Source organism: Poecilia formosa, unplaced genomic scaffold (assembly GCF_000485575.1).
Source record: "Poecilia formosa unplaced genomic scaffold, Poecilia_formosa-5.1.2 Scaffold164, whole genome shotgun sequence".
In the NCBI taxonomy this organism is placed as follows: Eukaryota; Metazoa; Chordata; class Actinopteri; order Cyprinodontiformes; family Poeciliidae; genus Poecilia; species Poecilia formosa.
Window position 1 is genome coordinate 490,557 of NW_006800103.1, and position 21,837 is coordinate 512,393.

General features: G+C 38.4%; 1 protein-coding gene and 1 long non-coding RNA gene across 14 annotated transcripts in view; one reads left to right on the forward strand and one right to left on the reverse strand.

The window, feature by feature from the left end:
• The window catches only part of LOC103146627 (teneurin-3-like), a 290,558-nt gene that overhangs the window by 229,013 nt on the left and 39,708 nt on the right, over nt 1–21,837 (reverse strand). For 11 of the 13 annotated variants that reach the window (XM_016677776.1, XM_016677777.1, XM_016677782.1 and 8 more), the window contains exon 2: nt 19,911–19,981. The exons of 1 other annotated variant lie outside the window; for it this stretch is intronic. The gene's annotated coding sequence lies outside the window, so the exon portion shown is untranslated. The remainder of the gene's footprint in view (nt 1–19,910; nt 19,982–21,837) is intronic. One more of the 13 variants, XM_007564630.2, reaches the window with a different exon arrangement.
• On the forward strand, nt 7,402–12,304 carry LOC107837660 (uncharacterized). Its single transcript, XR_001663701.1, has 3 exons — nt 7,402–7,413; nt 9,899–9,909; nt 12,058–12,304. It is a non-coding gene; the product is annotated as an uncharacterized LOC107837660 (long non-coding RNA).

The window sequence follows — 21,837 nt, forward strand, 5'->3', positions numbered from 1 at the left end:
TATATATATATATATATCCTCCCATTTAAAAATCTTACACTAACTTTTGTGAAGCTATCAAATAAAATCCCAGTAAAAATGCACAACAGTTTGCAGGTTTGAAGTTCACATGCAATCGCTCCAGGGCCAGCAGGATTTTCCAGTGTACCGTAATGCCAACAAAGGCAAATGTGACTAGAGTTCTTCCGACGCACTGGTGACCCTAATAATTAATTTAGCACACTTACACATTTCCAATCAGGCTAAGGGCATCTCTCTGGGAATACATGGGTGTTTAATCCTAAATGTCAGCATCTCCATTTCACCTGACCTACATGCCCTTGGAGTGTAGGAGAAGTAGGGGAGTATACAGAGGAGGCACAAAGCTAACGCAATATCTAGCAGTGAGTAAAGACACTTTTGCCACAGGAAATCTACGTTGTGTCAAAAGCTAACGAGTCGTATCACATTCATGCATTAGCTGCTGATCTGCATATGACTGGATAATAACAGTTTGTCGTGCTGTGAGTAAATGGTAGGAGTCCACTGAATGATTCAGAAGACATAAGGCGCTCTACATAGCTATTCTTTTAGAACCATTTCAAATTTAGCCTAATAAAACGCTTTCATAATCTTCATAACATCAAGTTTATAACATCAAATAGTTTCTTGGCAACTTCATAGACTGTACACAGTCTGCTTCAGATGCAACAGTGCAGGATTGTTAATGAAATGATTTCATATTTACATTGCTTCCAAAACAGTTTGGCAATTCTGAAGATTGTTGCACCACACTCCGTCTCCCCATCAAGATGTTCCCTGTTGCCAATTTAAAAGACTGGGAAGTGAATATGAATTTCATCACCTTATTGAAACAGATTAAGAGCTGGGCGATGGAACTGAAACAGCCAAAACGTCTCATTGTTTTTAGTCATATTATTTCTTTGAAGTGTGTGTAAGAGGGACATGAGACACGTTCAGCTCTGCTGGCTCTTCACATATAGATTTTTTTTTCTTTTAAAGTGCAGAAATACATTTTATTTTGTGTCATGCAATTAGAATAACACTTTTTGAAGAAATGTATATTTTAGCTTCAATCAGTGTTTGAATTTAATTACCAACTGATAATTGTTATAATAAAAAGCCAAAAGCTGCATTGGATTCCACTTGAGTTTATTCATTTTTCAGTTGATGTGTTGCTTTTACACAATTTCCATGCTCCTTTAATCTTTTTTCCCCCCTCATTTAAATGATTTATATCTGCAGGTCAGGTACAGAAGGAATCTGTAAGAAGGCAAAGTGAATGCTGTACATCCAGATGCAAATGCAGCACAGCTGAAGTGTTTGAGATACAAAGTGATGTTCCTTCTACATTCAAATGTCTTTTTATTATAATGCTGAGAGATTTCCAAGTTTCACCCATGCAGCTGCTCTGACTTAATGTTGCTTGATGATCTTTTGCCTGAAGTCATCTATGCCTGAGCTTCTGTGTCGTACACATTGTGCTCAATGTTCTGACAGTAGCTGCAGCTCTGCAGACAGACAGGTATTATAAATGTGAACTGTAACTGCTGAAGGGGAGGTAAAAGCAGCATGTTTTCTTTGTTGCTTAATACGAAGCACATTTGCTGGGAATGCTTTTTTTTTTTACATGTTGAACACATTACTTTTGCTAAGTGCCAGAATTTAAAAAGAAAATATTACACCTTAGACAAGACATCCTGAGGGTACTTTTGCATAACATTTCTATGTATGCAAAAGTGTCAGACAAGAAATGTGTGTTAAAGTGTGTTTGTTTTGTGATCTGTAAATTAGCCTGTGGTAGTGAGCATTTCAGTCTGTTTTTGAGTGAATTAACCATTGGAAGGATTCTGTGTTTTTGGGAAATCCAGCTGGAGTTTCTATGGGACTGATGGTCCAAAACAACTAAGCAGTCTTGTTGTCTCATTGATCCACCTGAGACTGTAATCACCATAAAATAAAAAGGTAAGAAAGGATCCTGGAACAGGTGGGATTGTCAAACGAGTGTGACATAATGACACAAACATGGACGGCAACAGAAGCAGCAGCAGGACGAGTCTGCAGGTACAAACAGAACAGAGACAATCTGAGCCTCTAGTGTCCATCTATGCATGAATAAATATTAGGAAAAAAGTTACCTGAGCAAGGGGAATATTTTTAATCAATGTATTTTTATTAAGAATAAATAAACCCAGTTTTGGCCAGTTTAAGACTTTGCATAATGCAAAACATGCAAGCTGGTGTCGGCGTAAAGCTCTGCAGATCTGCAGAAATAAATTAGAGACTCAAATAGTTAAGGCTCCCACATCATCAGAAGTGCTGAAATCGCCTCTAATTGACGTAGACGTGTGACAAAAATGGCCTCATTTTGTTCGCAGAGAGGCATCTGGCTGGGCTTCTCGACACCAGGCCCTGGTCAAACTATTTCGATGGAGCTCTGTGTGAAGTACTGTGTGATTGGTCAGAAGTTTGTCACCCCGTTTTGTGCAGAAATGAGTTTGGACAGCAATGTTGGTATTTCACTTCAGCTAATCTGCATCCATTATACAGTTTGTGTATCTGCAGGAGACAGAAGTACATCTGAGGAGTGTTTGTGAGAAATATGCACATTTGTACTATTATTCACCAACTAAATGCTGTTAAATGGCTAAAACCTCCTGGATGGAAACTGCAAAACTGTTGGCCACAAAGTTGCTTCGTCTTTGACCGTTTTAAAATAGAGGATGCACAGAGGGAAGGAAAATCATCAAATATGTCCAAAAACACTTTAGACTTTATGAAACATTAATCCATATATTTGTATTGAGCAGGATTCTAACACTTGCATTTCCAGCAGAATCGTTCCCATACGTTTATATGCATGTAAGATACATTTTTGCTTTCATCAATTATGTAGTGTTCTTTCTTTACAGTCAGACACAACTAACTAAAGGAGACTTTGGGTCTGGACTGCTGAACTTTGACCTTTCTGGAAGAAAACCACCTGAGGACCGGAGCGGGGCAGAGAACAGCAGTTGTTGAAGTTGTTTTGAAAGGAAAATCTGGGAACACTTCAGCTAGTATGACTTTCCAGGTTAGCAAGAGCCGAATAAGATCATCATATTAGAGGCCAGCCTTGCATAGCCAAAACACGAAGCTCATATGTGAAGCCATACATGCCATTACCGATTCCATCTGGGCTGAAATGGAGTTCTGTGTAATGAGACATTCGGAGCATTTCTATCATTCCAGTCATTAGCAGGTGAATTGTAATCAAATCCAATCATGGAGCAAGGACGCCGACGTGAAAAAGTACTCACCTCCTCATAGATATATTGTGTTTAAGATAATCAGTCAGATTATATCACACCACAATACGCCAAGTAAATACAGAAAGTAATTTTCAAATAATGATTTATTAAGGAGAAATAAGGCATCCAAACCAACCTGGCCCTGTGTGGAAAAGTAATCGCTTGCTAAGCGGCTTTGGCCGCCTTGCCAGGAGGAACTCTGTGATAAATGGTGACGAGTCGTAGAAATGGAGACATTTTGGACGACGCTCCTTTGCAGAAATGTTTTTATTTGGGTAACTTGGAGAGTTTTATGACTTGTGAAAGTGAAGTGAAATTATTATTTGAAACTATATTCATCATTAACAGAGTTTATATTTGATAACACCTGCCTGGTGTAATAAGAAATTCATGATGGGACACAAACATTTTTAACGGTACTGTAACTATTGATAGTAACATGTACACGTGTATTTGTATGATTTTTTTTAAACTGCAAATGTTATATGAATTGTGATTATTTGCTATGGAGCATCTAGTCTAACAAAGCAGTCATAAGGAACATTGACTTTCTTTCTTTTTTTAAACCAACAGCAGAAACCTCCTAAAGTACACATCTGTCACTGCCAAGAGTAATGAGAGACCGAGTTCAGTAATCAAACTGTACTTTAACTTTTCCATCACCACCATGCGTTGTTGGCTTTTCACTGAATTTAAATAAACAAATGCATTTCCTACAAAACTGAAACACATGTGCAGCCCACTCCTCACATGAATGAAAAACAACTCGACAAGCAAACTAGAGCAAGTTCAACAACTAAAATCTGGTCAATATTGGTAAGGCTGAATTTTATGAGGATGTACATTTCCTCATAAAGGATTATCATTAAGTGTGCAGCTTACCTCAGATTTTCTGTCCATCTATCCAAACCGATTGTGTAATTAATGCCAAAATGATCAAGAAACATGTAGCAGGACGCATGTAAAAATAATCTAGCCTCTTTTTTAAGTCACTATTTGAATTTAAGAGATTTTCCTGCATTTTCTCTGTTCTATTATTCCTCCTTTAGAGCCTACAGACTTCTGATTATCCAAATTTCTTCCTGATCTCTTTCTCTCCAGTGTTACCGACTACTTTCAATGACCTCACAAGTGGAAATCTGCTGGGATAATCTCTCTCTCTCTCTGCCTTTCCTACCTTTTTCCTTCTCCCACCTAATCCCCCTCTTTGCAAAGATTGGCAATGAGAGAGGGATGAGAAAAGACAGATGTTTGGCACTCTTAGGAGAAAAAAAACAGCCTCAGTTATCTGAGTGGAAAAGCATAAACGTGTCATTCAGACTTCTGATGTTTAAGAATAGTCTTCATCTGCTCAGCATAATAATAACTGTGACTGGAAATGAGAAGCAACTGAACCGCTTTCATTGGCAAACATTTGTTCAATAATAATTCACAAATTTCTGACGTTATTTATTGCAACTGTGTTGCACATGCTGCTTACTGTATTTCTGCAGCAGGTTGTGAAAGCAGGTTGCACTAAATAGGAGACACAAACAGAAGTCCGGTGGATTGGAGCAATTTGCACCCATTTAAGGTTTTTTCAGCTCTAGTGGTATTTATTTCAAAGTGATCTGACAGGAAAGTGGTTTATGAGAGAGGGAATGGCGAAGGGGCAAAGGTCAACGGGCCGGGACTCAAACCCAGGTAAGGACTGATGGCTCCGTAAGAGTCATGTGCTTTGGTGTAAAAACAGAAAGCAAGAAAAGGATTATTTGTCTCTTAAAGCAACACATATTACACACTTTGATTTTACACTTGAATGTGGCGCTGTGACAATCATACCAAATGCAACCAATGGGAAAATTCAAGTACCCAAACACTGTTCGACTGAAGGAGACGATTTATGGAAAAAATGATGCCGAACTAAAATTGTGAAAAAATGTCCAAATTCACACAGAAACAAAGATGGAACCCTAAATAACCCATTTAGACAGAATATCTGCAAAAATGTTGACCTGGGGGTTAGTATAACCTTAAGTAAAATTATCAACAAGGTTTTGGTAACACTGGGTATTAGAAAGTGTGTTTTCAAAGCTCTGTATGGCTGAGCTGAAGTTTTCCCTTCAGTCATCTCAGCTAAAATCTGAAGTGGCTGCTGGTTAAAATACCGAACACATATTCAGCTACCCTGAGCGGCGGAGTGAGGAGCAAAGGGAGCAATGAAGGTCTAATGTAGGCGGGGAAAAGAGGCAGGTCAGCCCTTGTTAACAAAGACTTCATTGATTCCAGGTTCCTAACCTCCTCGCCGAGCTTCATTTCTACTTTCTCTCTCATATCCATCTCTTCTTCCTTGCCGTCCTCTCTGTACATCCCCTTTGACAATGTTTAGTAATTTACATCTACAACAGTTCTGAGGATCTCACACATATTAGAGTCTACAGTGCTGCTTGAAAGTTTGAGAACCACCCAAACATGGCCATTGTTTTCTAAAGAAAAATTATGAACATCCAAAGCTGAAATTGTAATGCGGACCTTCCAAATAAGGAACACAAGGAAAAAAAAATAAATACACATTTTCATTATTTATTCAACAAAAGTATTTGATCTGTCAAAATGAGAAAATCTGCCAAGAGCAAAAGTATGAACTCTTTCAGTTAGTACCTTGTGGCACCTCCTTTTGCAGCCATTACTTCAACTGAACATCTTTTGTAACCACAAACTAATGTCTCACATCTGCTTTTTGGGATTTTTGTCCACTCCTCCTTGCAGAACTCTGCCAGTTGAGAGAGGTTGGAGGGACATCCAGCATGTACTGCCCGCTTCAGATCTTGCCACAGCATTTCCATGGGATTTAGATCCAGACTTTGACTGGGCCAATCCAGAGTGTGAATCTTCTTTCTCTTAAGCCATTTTTTGGTACTTTTGCTGGAATGCTTTGGGTCATTGTCTTGTTGCATAATCCATTTCTGTCCTGGTTTCAACTCTGATGGCAGAAGATTCTGGTAAATAATTTGTTGATAGTCCTGGGAATTGATGCTTCCCTGGATCATATGGAGTCGTCCAGCAGGCCCAGACTTTCACATTTCCACCACCGTGCTTCACTGTAGGGAGGAGGTACTTTTCTGTAAATGCAGTGTTGACCTTTCTCCAAACATGGCACTTTTGATTGAGGCCAAATAATTCAATTTTGGACTCATCCATCCAGATAATGGACTTCCAGAAAACCTCTGGTTTGTCCAAGTGCTCTCTGGCAAACTTTAAACATGCAGCTTTGTTCTTTCTTGAGAGCAGAGGCTTCCTTCTAGCAACTCTCCCATCAATACCATGTCTTTTGATATTTCACCTGATTGTCAGCGTCTGGGATCAATGTACATATGTCTACAGAGAGGCCTGCAACTCTCTGGAGGTGATGCGTGGGTTGGCCTATACCTGCATTATTATTTCTCTGGTGGTTCTTTGTGTAAGTTTTGATGGCTGTCCACTTCTTTGCAGAGTTGTGGTGATGCCTAGTGCCCTCCATTTGTAAATGATTTGTCTTACAGTGGATGGATGAAGCTGGAATCTTTTGGTGATGGTCTTGTAGCTTTCCCCAGACTGATGGGTGTCACCACCTTCTTCCTGATGTCCTCGGATGTCTCCTTTCCTCTCGGCATTATTGATCTGGTCTTTATGCCTTGGCACAACCAACCAAACCACTTTGGTCCTCTCCCTTTTAACCAGTGTGGCCCAAAACGTTTCCCAATGATGTCTCATTTGATTGGTCTGCAAGTAATCAGTAATAACTGATTACTTGAGCACTCAGATGTGCTTCACCTGAGTCTTTTACCTAGTTGACTTAACCAGTGCAGCTGTGGTTCATTTACTCTTGCAGATGCTCCGATTCCATTTTTCATTTAGTTTGCTTTCAACTTGCACATTTTCCTCAAAACAAGTGAATGGAATTGATGAACATAAACCTGACATTTCATATACAAAAACTGGTAATGAGAAAATAAGAAAATCATGGTAAAAATAAAGAAAAATCTAAACTAATCAACTGGTTCACAAACTTTCAAGCAACACTGTACATTTATCTAGTTGAAGTGTTTTCATTTTGTTTTATTCTCTTTTCTGAGATCCACCATCCCACCTCCTTCATGTTCAGGTATCATCCAGCCTCTCCAGCACAAAGGATCCATTATCCTCTGCCTTTAGTGAAAATGTGTCTTTTCACATCAGTGTCTTTGTGCTGAACTCAGTTTTAGCATTAATGTTTCTTTACATCCAGATAACAGATTTAAGGAAAGAGCGGCTATGATAAGAGTTAAGCTATGCTGTACAGGGATAAGAGATATTGTGATAATGGTGTAAAAACAGAAAGAAAAGGATGATTTATCTCCAAAAGTGACAATGACTCAGCCCTGTTCCAGTTTTATGTTCAACTATCAGGTCAGACAACATCTGATTCCTGCAGTTCCATCCATATCACTGACATAAACACCGGATTCATGAATGGGATTATTGTGAGAGGACCGCAGAATACCGCATGTTCGAAAGGAGGAGACAGATGCTACACAGTATTACCATCATCTGCAGCAGTAACTGGAGTACAACAAGCACAATGAACAAAATGGGCCATAATTACAGTATTACCGCAAGGATAATCACTGAGAAACAGGAGATTGAATAGTAGACAACAGGAGACAAAGGATGTGGAACAACAGAAACAAAAAACGGAGAATAGTTCAAAGCAAATATATGGCTGGAGTCTTTTTGCTCCAGTGCTGTGAGCTTCAACATGAACATCACTTGGATTCAGTGAAATGTTAAAGCCGAGTTGAACACACCCAGCTCCTGCATTTACTCCTGCATGCTCTGAAACAAATGCATCAGCACCGCGCTGCAGAGTTCCTCCATTTTCTGCATGCCAACACCCTACTCTGATGTACAGCAGAGCTTTAAACCAGCCGACTTATCCCGCTTGGAACAAATCATCAGTGGATTCAGAATCCTGACGGAGCATCATGGTGGAGCGTATAAAAATAAAATCACCGAGGCTCGCAAAGGGTATATTTTAAAAGTATGTATAATTATGAAATATAATTAAATAAAAATAAAGGATAATCACTGACAAATGGCAATATTTCATAGATTAGCACTTGTCTTAGAAATGGCAGCAGAGATGTGTTACAGTGTCTGAACCTGATCAGACCCAACTAATTAACTTTAATTTTTGGCCTGAAACTGAAGTAAACCAAACATATTATTTTAAGTAAGAGTTTCCTACTTTTGTTTTTAGATCGTAAGCAGTGTAGCTTCTCTTGTTTGTAGCATTTGTTTAGCATCTTCCAGCTCTATTTTGTCGCTTGTTGTAATTAAAAGGCGAGTTGAGAGCAAATCTTCTGGATGTATGATTGACGGAGAGAGAACGGTCACTTACTGCATTTCTCAGGAACTGAAGTTACATTTTTTTTTCCCTCTAAAACACCAGATTTAACTATAAACTGTACCAAACTCATAAGCATGGATCATTACCACAGTGTTTCATTATAAAACAGCCTTTGAGGTTTGATGGTATCCTGCTAGAAAATGCTGAAATATAACTATGTGCATCTTATCTTGATCAGAGAAAACAAATGATTTAAAAATCACTTATGTTGACCAGAAAAACTGCAAAACAGACAAATAGTGAAAAACAATGCAAGACAAATTAGGGTTAGGCAGGTTTAGAATAAATTCTTGTGCTTCAGGCACAAAAATAGATCTAAATGAATTCAAACAATTCATGGTTTGAAATCCCCCATTACTTTTCTGTACAGCAGAAGGACACAGTATGCATGTGTGTATGCTCTATTATTAGCATGAAGAACATGCTTTCCAGGCTGAAGTGAACCATTTTCCATCCGAGACTGAATCCCCAGAGACTGAGGCAGAAAGTGCACTGTAGCTGTTCAGTAGCACATCTATCCATCTATCTATCCATCTGAAAGGTTAAGATTCAGACTTTATTAAAAAAACATTTTAGCTTATTTTCTTTAAGCATCACATTCAATAAAATGAGTTGAATGCCATCAGATGGATGAAAGCTTATTTTTCAGCAAATGGAGACCAAGTTGGCGCTTCACCAAATGTATACATTTCACCAAACGTTGGAAGATGGTAGCTGACGGCGTGGCTAAAGGGAGTGAACGCATCATCTATGCACATGTGCACAGGTCACAGCTAAGCTTTTCTTTATACAATCCATGAATATGAAATGCATCTATTATTATGCTGATTGCACACTGATCTTTCAGTACCTCATTTAGATTGCCAATAAAATGCTGGAGGGAAATTAGAGTACGTTTCTGCGTTACAGAACTAAACAACCAAAGAGCACAGCGTGCAATGAACTCCAGCAGGAAACATATGAAGCAGAGGAATTGTGGCCTCTTGCTCTGTCCAACATTAAATTAGATCTCTCCCTCTTCAAAGAACAGGAGAACATCTCCCATGAATGATACTGCATGAAAAAAACCTAAATAAAAAGAGACATTCCATCAGTTCCAACATGCTGAGCTACCATTTTACACATAAAGCTGAGATCCCACAACAACTATTAGCTCTACAGTTCTCTAATTAGTATGGCGTGGTGTTGCCATGAGTCCCAGAGGCCGGAGAGGTAAAAGCTTAATGAGCAGGCCAGAACCAAACCAAAGTAATTTAGAGGCCACACACACATCTGACTTTGATTTAGAAGTTTAAGGATGAAACTCCCAAGCAGTTTAGAAATTAAGCACAATGTTTGGTTCTGTTAATTGGAATTGCATTAGAATTTGCTACATGCCAGTTTTCATTTTTCTTCAACAATTTAAAAGGTTTTATGAGAGTTTTTACTATAGTTGATCATAATTTCTGGACTAGGAGCCTCTACATTTTACTCTTTTTGAATGCTGTGATGCAGCTACTATTTGATTGTTTTTACCAACGGGTTTCAAACGGCTGAACTGCTAGATGATGAAGAGAACAGCAACACTGAGGAAGATGACTTTAGTAGTTTCAGCACACAAGAGAAAGATGAAGATGGTGATCAATGACTTTTCCTGGTGGACTTCTGTATTTTTTCTAAGCAGCTGTGTTGCAGGCACACCGGGTGCCGTTTAGATTCAGGTGTGCTCAGTAGTCCAGATTTGTTAAAACGAGAGATAAGCTGATCTAAAAAAAAAAATAGATACCTGTGGAAAAAAACAAGACGGTTCATCAGAAAAAACATTTGACTTGACATTTTCAAAGACCAAGTTGGTTCATTTTCCTTCTTTAATTTCACCTTTATTTTACCAGAATGAAAACCCAGTGAGATTAAACGCCTCTTTTTCAAAATAATCCTGGTCAAGAAGCAGCAAACATGAAAGTTGCACAGTTAAAAAAAAATTTTGCTTTTACATTTCACCACTTCCCCTCACAAGCACATTTAGGAGTTTGTATCCCTCTGCTAACCACTCCTTTAGTTCTTCTGAACTTTACAGCTAGCCTCCATATTACTCCTTATGATGCACACAAACGCTTTAATATGCTATTAACCTGAAATGTATTTATACAAATTTACTAAAGATCCCCAGGAAAGAGCAAATGGATTAAATATTCTCTTAGCATTGTTTTATTTTTAAGTCTAAACTTCTCATTTCGGTGTAGTCAAAGACTTAAATCCGTCTAACTGTCAATATTAAAACATAAATCTATTAAATTCTGTTTGTAGTGAACAGGTAGATGTTTTATGCAAACAGAATGAGCCCAGAGCTAGTCAGTGCCCAGCAACTGAGAAGGTTTTGTAAGACGAATGATATTTTGTGGCTTGCGAAGGGGAAGATCTACCTCTGCAGGCAGACTTGCACCTGGAACACAGGAATGTTTCATTGATGGTAGGAAAAACCAGAGCAAATGTGACCTCTTTCCTTGGTTCCATAGTCACTGAAATATTTTAGACTTAGAGGCAAGACAGAATCCTTTTTCAAAGAGAGGTACTTTCTTTGTAGGGCAACATTTTCTCCTTCCACTGGTCTTGTTATTCTAAGCATTTTAAAAGCTTGGATTAACAAACTCATCTAGAATTAAAAAGAAAAAAAAAAGCCCAGGTGAGATCCTAATCAGTCAAGCAATTATGCACTACTGAAGTGGAACAAAAGGGATTCATGCTGTTCACTTTCTTTACAAATGAAAATCTCAAAAGTGTGGTATGCATTTTTACTTAGCCCCACTTATTTGCAATTTTGTGGAACTGCTTTTTGCAGCTATTCCAGCTGCACATCTTTTGGGGTATGCTTCCACAAACTTTAAAAAACTACCAACTGAAATGGTGTCCCATTGTGTGTTAAACAGCAGTGAGATTTTGCATAGATCATTTTTGGAAAATGACTTTTTAAAAATCCATCCTCTCTGGAAAACGCTCGCGATCGTTTAACCGTTTCTGGTCTTCCAACATGTCAAATCCACACGGATGCACAGTCTCCGTGTGGACAGGGCCCAAGTTTCAAACTAATAACTACTCCCATTGATAGACTCAACCGGTCTTAGTTCTTGACTTTGAATAGACCATTCCACAACATGTATATACTTTAAACTATTCCANGACTTTGACTGGGCCAATCCAGAGTGTGAATCTTCTTTCTCTTAAGCCATTTTTTGGTACTTTTGCTGGAATGCTTTGGGTCATTGTCTTGTTGCATAATCCATTTCTGTCCCGGTTTCAACTCTGATGGCAGAAGATTCTGGTAAATAATTTGTTGATAGTCCTGGGAATTGATGCTTCCCTGGATCATATGGAGTCGTCCAGCAGGCCCAGACTTTCACATTTCCACCACCGTGCTTCACTGTAGGGAGGAGGTACTTTTCTGTAAATGCAGTGTTGACTTTTCTCCAAACATGGCACTTTTGATTGAGGCCAAATAATTCAATTTTGGACTCATCCATCCACAGAATGGACTTCCAGAAAACCTCTGGTTTGTCCAAGTGCTCTCTGGCAAACTTTAAACATGCAGCTTTGTTCTTTCTTGAGAGCAGAGGCTTCCTTCTAGCAACTCTCCCATCAATACCATGTCTTTTGATATTTCACCTGATTGTCAGCGTCTGGGATCAATGTACATATGTCTACAGAGAGGCCTGCAACTCTCTGGAGGTGATGCGTGGGTTGGCCTATACCTGCATTATTATTTCTCTGGTGGTTCTTTGTGTAAGTTTTGATGGCTGTCCACTTCTTTGCAGAGTTGTGGTGATGCCTAGTGCCCTCCATTTGTAAATGATTTGTCTTACAGTGGATGGATGAAGCTGGAATCTTTTGGTGATGGTCTTGTAGCTTTCCCCAGACTGATGGGTGTCACCACCTTCTTCCTGATGTCCTCGGATGTCTCCTTTCCTCTCGGCATTATTGATCTGGTCTTTATGCCTTGGCACAACCAACCAAACCACTTTGGTCCTCTCCCTTTTAACCAGTGTGGCCCAAAACGTTTCCCAATGATGTCTCATTTGATTGGTCTGCAAGTAATCAGTAATAACTGATTACTTGAGCACTCAGATGTGCTTCACCTGAGTCTTTTACCTAGTTGACTTAACCAGTGCAGCTGTGGTTCATTTACTCTTGCAGATGCTCCGATTCCATTTTTCATTTAGTTTGCTTTCAACTTGCACATTTTCCTCAAAACAAGTGAATGGAATTGATGAACATAAACCTGACATTTCATATACAAAAACTGGTAATGAGAAGATAAGAAATTCATGGTAAAAATAAAGAAAAATCTAAACTAATCAACTGGTTCACAAACTTTCAAGCAGCACTGTACATTTATCTAGTTGAAGTGTTTTCATTTTGTTTTATTCTCTTTTCTGAGATCCACCATCCCACCTCCTTCATGTTCAGGTATCATTCAGCCTCTCCAGCACAAAGGATCCATTATCCTCTGCCTTTAGTGAAAATGTGTCTTTTCACATCAGTGTCTTTGTGCTGAACTCAGTTTTAGCATTAATGTTTCTTTACATCCAGATAACAGATTTAAGGAAAGAGCGGCTATGATAAGAGTTAAGCTATGCTGTACAGGGATAAGAGATATTGTGATAATGGTGTAAAAACAGAAAGAAAAGGATGATTTATCTCCAAAAGTGACAATGACTCAGCCCTGTTCCAGTTTTATGTTCAACTATCAGGTCAGACAACATCTGATTCCTGCAGTTCCATCCATATCACTGACATAAACACCGGATTCATGAATGGGATTATTGTGAGAGGACCGCAGAATACCGCATGTTCGAAAGGAGGAGACAGATGCTACACAGTATTACCATCATCTGCAGCAGTAACTGGAGTACAACAAGCACAATGAACAAAATGGGCCATAATTACAGTATTACCGCAAGGATAATCACCGAGAAACAGGAGATTGAATAGTAGACAACAGGAGACAAAGGATGTGGAACAACAGAAACAAAAAAACGGAGAATAGTTCAAAGCAAATATATGGCTGGAGTCTTTTTGCTCCAGTGCTGTGAGCTTCAACATGAACATCACTTGGATTCAGTGAAATGTTAAAGCCGAGTTGAACACACCCAGCTCCTGCATTTACTCCTGCATGCTCTGAAACAAATGCATCAGCACCGCGCTGCAGAGTTCCTCCATTTTCTGCATGCCAACACCCTACTCTGATGTACAGCAGAGCTTTAAACCAGCCGACTTATCCCGCTTGGAACAAATCATCAGTGGATTCAGAATCCTGACGGAGCATCATGGTGGAGCGTATAAAAATAAAATCACCGAGGCTCGCAAAGGGTATATTTTAAAAGTATGTATAATTATGAAATATAATTAAATAAAAATAAAGGATAATCACTGACAAATGGCAATATTTCATAGATTAGCACTTGTCTTAGAAATGGCAGCAGAGATGTGTTACAGTGTCTGAACCTGATCAGACCCAACTAATTAACTTTAATTTTTGGCCTGAAACTGAAGTAAACCAAACATATTATTTTAAGTAAGAGTTTCCTACTTTTGTTTTTAGATCGTAAGCAGTGTAGCTTCTCTTGTTTGTAGCATTTGTTTAGCATCTTCCAGCTCTATTTTGTCGCTTGTTGTAATTAAAAGGCGAGTTGAGAGCAAATCTTCTGGATGTATGATTGACGGAGAGAGAACGGTCACTTACTGCATTTCTCAGGAACTGAAGTTACATTTTTTTTTCCCTCTAAAACACCAGATTTAACTATAAACTGTACCAAACTCATAAGCATGGATCATTACCACAGTGTTTCATTATAAAACAGCCTTTGAGGTTTGATGGTATCCTGCTAGAAAATGCTGAAATATAACTATGTGCATCTTATCTTGATCAGAGAAAACAAATGATTTAAAAATCACTTATGTTGACCAGAAAAACTGCAAAACAGACAAATAGTGAAAAACAATGCAAGACAAATTAGGGTTAGGCAGGTTTAGAATAAATTCTTGTGCTTCAGGCACAAAAATAGATCTAAATGAATTCAAACAATTCATGGTTTGAAATCCCCCATTACTTTTCTGTACAGCAGAAGGACACAGTATGCATGTGTGTATGCTCTATTATTAGCATGAAGAACATGCTTTCCAGGCTGAAGTGAACCATTTTCCATCCGAGACTGAATCCCCAGAGACTGAGGCAGAAAGTGCACTGTAGCTGTTCAGTAGCACATCTATCCATCTATCTATCCATCTGAAAGGTTAAGATTCAGACTTTATTAAAAAAACATTTTAGCTTATTTTCTTTAAGCATCACATTCAATAAAATGAGTTGAATGCCATCAGATGGATGAAAGCTTATTTTTCAGCAAATGGAGACCAAGTTGGCGCTTCACCAAATGTATACATTTCACCAAACGTTGGAAGATGGTAGCTGACGGCGTGGCTAAAGGGAGTGAACGCATCATCTATGCACATGTGCACAGGTCACAGCTAAGCTTTTCTTTATACAATCCATGAATATGAAATGCATCTATTATTATGCTGATTGCACACTGATCTTTCAGTACCTCATTTAGATTGCCAATAAAATGCTGGAGGGAAATTAGAGTACGTTTCTGCGTTACAGAACTAAACAACCAAAGAGCACAGCGTGCAATGAACTCCAGCAGGAAACATATGAAGCAGAGGAATTGTGGCCTCTTGCTCTGTCCAACATTAAATTAGATCTCTCCCTCTTCAAAGAACAGGAGAACATCTCCCATGAATGATACTGCATGAAAAAAACCTAAATAAAAAGAGACATTCCATCAGTTCCAACATGCTGAGCTACCATTTTACACATAAAGCTGAGATCCCACAACAACTATTAGCTCTACAGTTCTCTAATTAGTATGGCGTGGTGTTGCCATGAGTCCCAGAGGCCGGAGAGGTAAAAGCTTAATGAGCAGGCCAGAACCAAACCAAAGTAATTTAGAGGCCACACACACATCTGACTTTGAGTTAGAAGTTTAAGGATGAAACTCCCAAGCAGTTTAGAAATTAAGCACAATGTTTGGTTCTGTTAATTGGAATTGCATTAGAATTTGCTACATGCCAGTTTTCATTTTTCTTCAACAATTTAAAAGGTTTTATGAGAGTTTTTACTATAGTTGATCATAATTTCTGGACTAGGAGCCTCTACATTTTACTCTTTGAATGCTGTGATGCAGCTACTATTTGATTGTTTTTACCAACGGGTTTCAAACGGCTGAACTGCTAGATGATGAAGAGAACAGCAACACTGAGGAAGATGACTTTAGTAGTTTCAGCACACAAGAGAAAGATGAAGATGGTGATCAATGACTTTTCCTGGTGGACTTCTGTATTTTTTCTAAGCAGCTGTGTTGCAGGCACACCGGGTGCCGTTTAGATTCAGGTGTGCTCAGTAGTCCAGATTTGTTAAAACGAGAGATAAGCTGATCTAAAAAAAAAAATAGATACCTGTGGAAAAAAACAAGACGGTTCATCAGAAAAAACATTTGACTTGACATTTTCAAAGACCAAGTTGGTTCATTTTCCTTCTTTAATTTCACCTTTATTTTACCAGAATGAAAACCCAGTGAGATTAAACGCCTCTTTTTCAAAATAATCCTGGTCAAGAAGCAGCAAACATGAAAGTTGCACAGTTAAAAAAAAATTTTGCTTTTACATTTCACCACTTCCCCTCACAAGCACATTTAGGAGTTTGTATCCCTCTGCTAACCACTCCTTTAGTTCTTCTGAACTTTACAGCTAGCCTCCATATTACTCCTTATGATGCACACAAAAGCTTTAATATGCCATTATCCTGAAATGTATTTATACAAATTTACTAAAGATCCCCAGGAAAGAGCAAATCAATTAAAGATTCTCTTAGCATTGTTTTATTTTTAAGTCTAAACTTCTCATTTCGGTGTAGTCAAAGACTTAAATCCGTCTAACTGTCAATATTAAAACATAAATCTATTAAATTCTGTTTGTAGTGAACAGGTAGATGTTTTATGCAAACAGAATGAGCCCAGAGCTAGTCAGTGCCCAGCAACTGAGAAGGTTTTGTAAGACGAATGATATTTTGTGGCTTGCGAAGGGGAAGATCTACCTCTGCAGGCAGACTTGCACCTGGAACACAGGAATGTTTCATTGATGGTAGGAAAAACCAGAGCAAATGTGACCTCTTTCCTTGGTTCCATAGTCACTGAAATATTTTAGACTTAGAGGCAAGACAGAATCCTTTTTCAAAGAGAGGTACTTTCTTTGTAGGGCAACATTTTCTCCTTCCACTGGTCTTGTTATTCTAAGCATTTTAAAAGCTTGGATTAACAAACTCATCTAGAATTAAAAAGAAAAAAAAAAGCCCAGGTGAGATCCTAATCAGTCAAGCAATTATGCACTACTGAAGTGGAACAAAAGGGATTCATGCTGTTCACTTTCTTTACAAATGAAAATCTCAAAAGTGTGGTGTGCATTTTTACTTAGCCCCACTTATTTGCAATTTTGTGGAACTGCTTTTTGCAGCTATTCCAGCTGCACATCTTTTGGGGTATGCTTCCACAAACTTTAAAAAACTACCAACTGAAATGGTGTCCCATTGTGTGTTAAACAGCAGTGAGATTTTGCATAGATCATTTTTGGAAAATGACTTTTTAAAAATCCATCCTCTCTGGAAAACGCTCGCGATCGTTTAACCGTTTCTGGCCTTCCAACATGTCAAATCCACACGGATGCACAGTCTCCGTGTGGACAGGGCCCAAGTTTCAAACTAATAACTACTCCCATTGATAGACTCAACCGGTCTTAGTTCTTGACTTTGAATAGACCATTCCACAACATGTATATACTTTAAACTATTCCATTGCAGCTCTGGCCTTATGTTTAGGTGTATTACTCTGCTGGAAGTGAACCTCTGCTTCAGGTCTTCAGCAGTTTTTAAGTTTGGCTTTCCCTCAGCAATGGCTTCCAAAAAGCCTAAATCTGAGGAGTGAAAGGCTAATAACTGTTGTATGACAGGTTCTTCGAGCTGAGGATTACTGTAGCTCCTCCAGAGTTGCCATGGACCTTTTGGTTTCTTCCACTTCCTCAGTTGGCCAGTTTGGGCAGAAATGTCTTGACAGGTTTGTAGTTGTGTCAAACTCTTTTAGATGATGGATTGAACGGAGCTCAGTGAGATGTGGAAGCTTGAGATATTGTTTTCCAACTCCTGTATCTTCTGTCAATGTCAACTGTATTCATAAAGCACATTTTCAACAGATCGAACTGCAGAAAGTGCTCTGCATGGCAAATATCCATCTATATTCACTAATGTTTTCTAACAAACCTCAGAGGCTTTTGCAGATTAGCCGAGTTTATACTAAATGACATGCAGGTGGACTCTATTTACTGACCTTTGAAGGGAGTTGGCTGCAACTCCCTTCAAATTTAAGAGCAAGAGTTCTATATAAATTAATACCACATGTTTTGGCAGAAACTTCAGTGATGTGACATAAAATTTACAGTGTTGGTTGATTTTCAGTACATAACAGAAGGGGAAGGAAAAAGAAAAAGGAATTTGAAGACGGCAGCCTGGCTGCATGCAGCTTGGCTGACAAAGACATTAACCAAGGTTACCGAGTCGTGAGCAAGCTTTTATACAGCACAGCTCATCGTTGTCAACTCAGACAGCACATGCACATTTGATCAAGCTTTATTAATTTATTTTCTTGCGCAATGCACCAGACAACGTATCCAACAGGTCATGGAGTCAAAATGACCTAAATACGATACTTCCAACAGCATGTCAGAGCACAATCTTGTTCCATCTATTATGACATACTTTTCAATTTTATTTTTTTAAAGAATTTAAGCCTTTTTTTCTTCCACTAAACAATTAAGCACTATGTTGTGTTGGTCTGTGGCAGGAAATCAGGAATATGGAAAAATGTGTAAAAGTTGGTAGGAATAGTTTCTGAAAGTGTTTGTACTCTTAAAGATGGAGCCTTTGGTAAAAAAAATAAATACATAAAACAATAAATTGGCAGTTCTGTTTCTTTCAAGGCCTTGTCCTCAGACCTGATCTGATTCTCCAGCTACCACATCTGCTGGTATGTAGACAGTTCATAGTCTACGTCTCTACCTTCTCACCCCACTTTAGGTTTGTTCTCATCACATTAACATTTTCATTGTTAGGTTTACATTATTTTAATCATTATTAGCATAGGGCTTCAATAATTTGAGTCTTTACTGTAAAACCTGGAGAGAAAAAATGTTAGAAATTGCAAAATTCAAAGAATCTGTTCCAAGAATTCAAATAAGCTCTAATTCCAATCTGACAGTCTCTACGCTTATAAAGCTGGTTGAGTAATACATTGAAAGTAAAAACAATAATGAGTAAAGTACAAAGACATGATGATCTCATTGGAAACATATCTGAATTAGTGAGAATATAGCAGGTTGTTGCTTGGCATCAACATCCTGATGACCAGGTTCAGAAACTACATGCATGTTTCTCTGTGTGTCTCTTAGTTCATAAAAGCTTTTTCAAAGCCATTCATTTAAGTCCCTTCATCAGGTTGAATCAACTGATTTATTTTTCAGCAAAAAAATGGGTTCATAAAACATTTGTTACCTTTACAACCAATTACTTCCCCCCCCCCTTTTTTGGTGGAAACAATGGCTATAGAAAAAACATTCAGCTTAGTCCAACATTTAGAACAATACATAGATGCAAAATTGTCAGATGCTTCAATTATGCTCAACTGACTGCTGAGCAACCCTCATTTCCTCTAACATGCACGCACACCCGCACTGGTGCCAGAGTCCTTCACCAGAAACAGCTTTCTCTCAAGAGCTGCCTTCCAAAGACACTTGACAAGAACAGAAATTGGCAATTCATTCCCTTACAGCACTTGCTCATTTTTCTCCAACCCACCCCCCTTACTTTTTATTGATCACAATCACTTGTTCCCTGCACGTGTTCAAATCACTGAGTGGCTGCTTCCCCCCCCCCTCCTCAACTCCAACAAGAATAGTGTAATCAAGGCAAACTGGCGCTAATCTTCCCTTTATCCACTGGGACATTTACAAAGACGCACAGAAAGAACAATTTCGGAAAAAGTGAACGGGACAGAAAGCAAAGTACGTTGAAAACAAATAGGCGATGTTACTATGAGTCCCAGATGGAGAGACGGTGATTGAATGTCAGTAAAACCCACCAACCTTTTGAGTGGTCTAGCCGCTGAATGGCGCCGATTCCTTCCCAGTTTTTATCATCCTCTTTCCAAATCTGAAAAAAATAACCAAAGGAAACACAATTCTTGATTAAAATTCAGAATTGACATGTATGATGTAAACATCTTCATGAATTGTTTAAAAGACTTCCTTGTATTGATACAGCTATTCTGTTAGGAGGAGAACTAGATCTTGCAGTTCAATACTAAAACCCCATGATATTCTGAATTTCCCCTATGGGGGACAATAAAGAAAATTCCTATTTTATAATTTCTAAAACTCAGTGTACTACACAGTAGCTGTTAAACATGCGATGCCATGTGGTAAAATAAGTGTTTACTATTATGTACATATGTGGTTTAAGCTTTGGGTTATGTATTTATGTTTTAAACTTTCATTTTGAAATAAGACAGGAAGTGTGGCTTGCAGGTTAGCCTGGTTGACAGCAACACTGCTCAGTTCTGTTAGCAATGAAAAACCCAACAATCCATCTGTTTTCTGAACCTGCTTATTCCAGCAGGTTCTGGTTCCCATCCAGCAGTCATTAAGCTCAAGGTACACCATGGACCGGTACGTAGGTCCATCTCAGAACAGGGACAAAACAAAAGAAAAACAAAAAAACGTATATCCACATACTAATACTGAATGGAAACTTGAAGTACCCAATTAACCTAGCAGTTATGTTTTGGACTATGGGAAGCAGCTATTCAGAGTAGAACCAACTGAATCATTCAACACTGAATTGAGGTTTTTTAAAAAGCACTGATTGAAATTTCTGTAGGCTATATTTAGCTTATTAAAACGAAAACATTTTCAGTTCAAAACAACCCAAAGGTTGGTCTCACTGATCCACTGAGATGTTCTCGAAACTATTAAACCTGTAAGGATGCAGGAAGAATCGCAAAGTCCCTTCCAAAATGACTTTTCACTTGCAAGCCTATTTCATGCTGTGAAGGTTTCTTAATTAATACTTAAAAGTAAAAAGGGAAAATTATATCATTATCTGAGCTGGCACCACTGAAAACCGTTTTATCGTAGACATGTTTACCCTAATTTCTGTTTAATTGACTTGATCAAAGTTTGGTATGCTAGCAATAAAGCCTTCATTGATAACTCGTTCATACTTTAGATTAAAAAAAAAAAACCATCATGGTGTCTCAGTACTCAATTTTGTTTCTAAGCGAATCCATCTACAAAAGGTAGCTGGAGCTAAATAATCATTTTGTTTTTACAGCAGCACCATATTCTTCTCTTTCCCCATATTCTGTTATGTTACTTTATCTAAGATCAGTTCGTAGTTTTCAGCTGCAGTCTAGTTTATGATGACAAAAGGAAAACATGCTTTCAGAGATATTTGCAAACATAAAAAATGTGATTTGAAGATGATAGTAAGTATATGCATTTATGGTTTAATACTTTGCTGAAGACCCTTGAGAACTAATAATACTTTCAAGTTTTCTTAGGGATGTCTTCATAAGGTTGTGGATGTTGAGGGGGGTGGGGGGCCTAAATGCAAGTGACCTAATTACTAATGATAAACACAGTCTATGTAGGCACAATATAAGCTCAGCTGTTCAGAGAAGGACAATGAACATAGAAAACAGTTCAAAGAAAAAGTTTTAGAGAGTTTGAAGGCAAGGTTAGATTTTGTAACATCGCCTCAAACTTTGAACATCAGAGTTCTGGCTAATCCATCATCTGAAAATGGAAAAACCAATGAAGATTTACCCAGACATGGCTGTCCACCTTAATCGACAAGCTGAGAAAGAAATTGATCAGAGAATCAGACAAGAAGCTAATGGTGACACAACACAGCACAAATATGGCCGTTATGGAAGAGAAGCAAGAACAATATTGTTTTTTGTAATCCTGCTTGCAGTTTCCTGCAGCCAAAAAGAGTTCTTTTGTTAA